Raw genomic sequence first — 5,510 nt, 5'->3', positions numbered from 1 at the left:
AAGTATTGATAAGACGGAATAACATCTCTCCCATATGTAGGAAGTGCAATACGAAAAATGAAACCATAAACCACATAGCAAGTGAATGCCCGGCACTTGCACAGAACCAGTACAAAAAGAGGCATGATTCAGTGGCAAAGCCCTCCACTGGAGCCTGTGCAAGAAACATCAGCTACCTTGCAGTAATAAGTGGTACGAGCACCAACCTGAGGGAGTGATAGAAAACGATCAGGCAAAGATCCTCTGGGACTATGGTATCAGAACGGATAGGGTGATACGTGCAAACAGACAGGACGTGACGTTGATTGACAAAGTCAAGAAGAAAGTATCACTCATTGATGTCGCAATACCATGGGACACCAGAGTTGAAGAGAAAGAGAGGGAAAAAACAAAAATGGATAAGTATCAAGATCTGAAAATAGAAATAAGAAGGATATGGGATATGCCAGTGGAAATCGTACCCATAATCATAGGAGCATTAGGCACGATCCCAAGATCCCTGAAAAGGAATCTAGAAAACTAGAGGCTGAAGTAGCTCCGGGCCTCATGCAGAGAGTGTGATCCTAGAAACGGCACACATAGTAAGAAAAGTGATGGACTCCTAAGAGGCAGGATGCAACCCGGAACCCCACACTATAAATCCACCCAGTCGAATTGGAGGATTGTGATAGAGCAAAAAAAAAAAAAAAAAAAAAAAAAAAAAAAAAAAAAAAAAAAAAAAATAATAATAATAATAATGGAACAAAACTGATTATAATTTTCTCGATAGTTAGAGACAATCAATGATATTGATTATAATATTAACAAAACTATAATAATAATAATAATAATAATAATAATAATAATAATAATAAATAATAATAATAATAATAATAATAATGAAAAAGATTAGAAATTTCTCGATAGTTAGAGACAGTCCAATGATATTGATTATAATATTAACAAAACTATATAATAATAATAATAATAATAATAATAATAATAATAATAATAATAATAATAATAATAATAATAATAATGATGATGAAAAAGATTAGATATTTCTCGATAGTTTGAGACAGTAAATGATATTGATTATAATATTAACAAAACTATAATAATAATAATAATAATAATAAAGCTCATAAATTTCTAGAGAATATGAGACAGAGTCAATGATATTGCTAATAATATTACCAAAAGACTATAAAACGGATAATAAATTCCCTGGCAATAAAAGAGAGGATTAGCACAGCGTATCCCTACCCAAGGGGCATCACGAGCTTAACGACTGTAATTCTGCACGTGGAAGGATTATCTTTGCTACAAAATGGTAAAATAAGTACATATATATATATATTATAATATATATATTATTTTTTTTATGAAATTTGTATCACCGTGATGAATACAAAAATCGTCAAGGTACAAATGTTTAGTATCCAATTCACGTTACTAAGGGAATATCACCGAACGGGGATTAGTAAGTGATTCATGGATTGTTGGACGTCGATTGGAGTCGTTGGGAGGTACTGTGTTGAGTGTTCGAGACGCTTCAGTACTTCAGATACCAATACATTTATCACTTATCAATTCCCCTTCAGTGATGTGCCCGAAGTGGCGTCATTTGGATATTAAATGACATTTGTAGCTTAATTGTTTTATATATATATATATATATATATATATATATATATATATATATTATATATATATATGTATATATACATATATATATATATATATATATTATATATATATATATATATATATATATATTTATATATATACATATATATAAATCATTAAGCTACAAATGTCGTGGAATATCCAGATCACGCCACTTCGGGCATACCACTGAAGGGGAACTATAGTGATAAATGGATTGTTAGTATTGACGCGTCTCGAACACTCGACACAGTACCTCCAGACGACTCCAGTCGACGTTAAAACCAATCCATTAATCACTTATAATGCCCGTTCGTGAATATTCCTGAGTACCGTGAATTGGAAATTAAACTTTTGCGGCTTAATGACTGTATGTACATCACGGTGATACATATTATATATATATATATATATATATATATATATATATATATATATATATATATATATATATATATATATATATGTGTGTGTGTGTGTGTATTCCCGCCCACAGCGAAGTTATGAAAGGTGGTTAATCTCGAAGATGGGGCAATACTGAAGCTGTATTTTCTGAAATAGTTAGTAGATTATTTAGTACTATATTAATATGATGGATTCATTGAATAAATTGTATTGTCTGTAGTCAGAGCAGTGAATGCATTTTGTAATATGTCTCATGACTTTTGCTATTCTATGATTGCAAGATTCTTGGTAACCGGACACCTCCCCCCCTCATAAAGTTCTAGTCCACATATCTGAAGGTATCTTATAATAAAAGCAGAATTTCGATTCGTGAGATATTTTGTAAAATGAATGTTCTGACTCGAAACAGTACAGTTGATGGAATGAATCTGTCGTACATATCTAGATGACTGTTTCCATAAAATACTGGAACATGAATGTTTCATCATCGAGATTAAGATATATATATATATATATATATATATATATATATATATATATATATATATATATATATATATATATATATATATACTATATATATATATATATATATATATATATATATATATATATATATATATATATATATATATATATATATATATATTATCATATATATTATATATATATATATATATATATATTATATATATATATATATATATATATATATATATATATATATTTATATTATATATATATACTATATATATATATATATATATATATATATATATATATATATATATATAATATATATATATATATATATCTATATATATATATATATTATATATATATAGTATATATATATTATATATATATATATATATATATATATATATATATATATATATATATATATATATATATATATATATATATATTATATATATATATATATATATATATATATATATATATATATATATATACATATATATATATATATATATATATATATATATATATATATATATATATACGTATATGTATATATATATATATATATATATATATATATATATATATATATATATAATATATATATATATAGTATATATATATATATATATATATATATATATATATTATATATATATATATATATATATATATATATATATATATATATATATATATATATATAATATATATAATACATATATATATATATATATATATATATATCTATATATATATATATATATATATATATATATATATAATATATATATATATTATTATTATATATATATATAATTTTATATATTATATATATATATCTGTAATAGTGTGGCACAGTGTCGTTATTCCAAAAGACAATAACTTAATAATACTTAAGAAAAGGGCACGAAACGGTTAATACGGAAGAAAAGAGAAAAGGGAGATAAGATAATGATTTTTCTTAGCGAAGGGATTTTGTTACTCCAAAAACATTAGGCTTTTAGCCATTAGACATCTGTTTTTTCATCTCCCCAAAAAGCCTCTGTCTGTAACAGTGATTAGTGACCAACAAGAGATTATAGCCGATGAGGATATCGCCCAGGCATCTTCGAGAAATTGGAAACTATCTCATTAGCGCCTATGACTAATCGGCGTTCCTTTCGTGAACAGGTCAGAGAGAGCCATCTGGCATACGTTTAAAAAGGAATTCTATGACCCGTTGTTAGAAAAGAGGGAAGTACCAAATTCTTAAAAGCTCCACCCTCCCAATATAGGCCTCTAGTATCGACAAATCAAAAGCCATGAGTGTTGGTCATAAGACAGCCCAAAAGGGTATCAACGAATGACCTATGAGGTTACCAAGGGATACGCCCCTAAGAAGCCAGGACATGAAGAAGGAGGAGTATACAAATTCAAAGCCTACGAATTTACTGTAGAGACCTGACAGGAAGGCGGTCTCGTATGAAGCTAGTAGCCACTAAGACACAAAAGTCTTTCAGAAAATGACCACACCCAGTCAGAATCCCAAAATTCAAAGGCGGGGCTAAGGAGATTTCAACTGAACAAAAAGGCGAGACAGAGAGAGAGCAGACAGAAAAGGAAGCAGAGAAAAAAGGGGAACAGAGAAGCCAAGAGAGAGAACAACCGGGGAGCCTGAGGGGAGAACTGCAGTGGCATGGCCGTGAAAGAGAGACCAGAAGAATCCCCAGAAGAAGAACAGGTGCAAAAGTGTGGTGTGCGAAGAATCAAAGACAGTGAAAGTGACAATCAATACTCAGTAAAATTCCCTTCGTGCCTATAGACTCGTAATTGCGACAAGTGCCAATTAACTTTTATCAGTCCAAGAGCCCAGTAATTCAGAAGGTGGAAAAACCATTTGTAAGAATCCCTAACGAAGAATAAAACGTAATTTGTATGGATATATCAATTTAATTTCTCATCCAAAATTTGAACCCTTTTAACGAATCCCAGATTAAGAACATTGAGCAAGATAAGAAGAATTTATATAAGCCTAATTCTCCAAAGTATAGCCTCCAGTGTCGGCACACGTTACCTTAGATCTGTGCAAAGAAAGTAAGTACCGTCACAGAATTATTGGTGGCAGAGCGATGGGATACGATGAGATAAAGATTGATATAGTAACAAGATTAATTGGTGGCAGAGCGACGTGATACGAACAATGTCGGCATAAGAGATTTCAATCCATTCACGCCACTCGAAAAAGAAAGTTCTCCTCTAAGACAGTTACCAGTGCTTCCCCAAATACAAAGACAGTTACCGAGTTGTAACAATAAAAGCGCTCCAAAAAAAAAGCCACCCACACTTTGCGAAAGAAAAACTCCACTCCGAAGAACAGTGAAAGAACTTCCACTAGAAGAACAAGATATCGAAAGCGTAAAGAAAAATATCAGAGAAACAAACAAATAATCCCGAAAACGGCAACAGTCAACGCAATCCTGCTCTGAGAGGAAAGAAGAGAGAGAGAGAGGTCCCCTTTCCCGAAGAGAAGAAGAGAGAGAGAGAGACCAACACATCATTCAACGCGCTAGTAGGCGAACGCAAGCTGTCAGACGTAACCCGGATGTCGAAGACGACGAAAGAAGATAAGTCCAAAATAATATTCCCACACTTACATAACATTAAAAGTAAATTACGAGATTAACATTTCAGTTAGACAATTTCTGTATTTCAAGATAAAAGATTTTCACACTGAACTTTTTTTTTGGCAACGAAACCTTACGATATTTCTTATTTTACTAATTATAACTAATCAGCTACTAAGACCTTTTCCCGAACATTTGTATTTACTAACCAATAACTTTAAATTTTAATTTGAATTTTGATTGTGTCATTCTATGTTGTTTTTTGAGATTTTGGTTGTTTTTTTATTTCTTATATTTTTGATTTTTTATACTTTGATTTTTTTTTGTTTTAGTATTTGCTTTTTACTTGTTACGTCGAGTGAACGT

Source organism: Macrobrachium nipponense, chromosome 30, assembly GCF_015104395.2.
Source record: "Macrobrachium nipponense isolate FS-2020 chromosome 30, ASM1510439v2, whole genome shotgun sequence".
In the NCBI taxonomy this organism is placed as follows: Eukaryota; Metazoa; Arthropoda; class Malacostraca; order Decapoda; family Palaemonidae; genus Macrobrachium; species Macrobrachium nipponense.
This window is presented reverse-complemented; position numbering follows the sequence as displayed.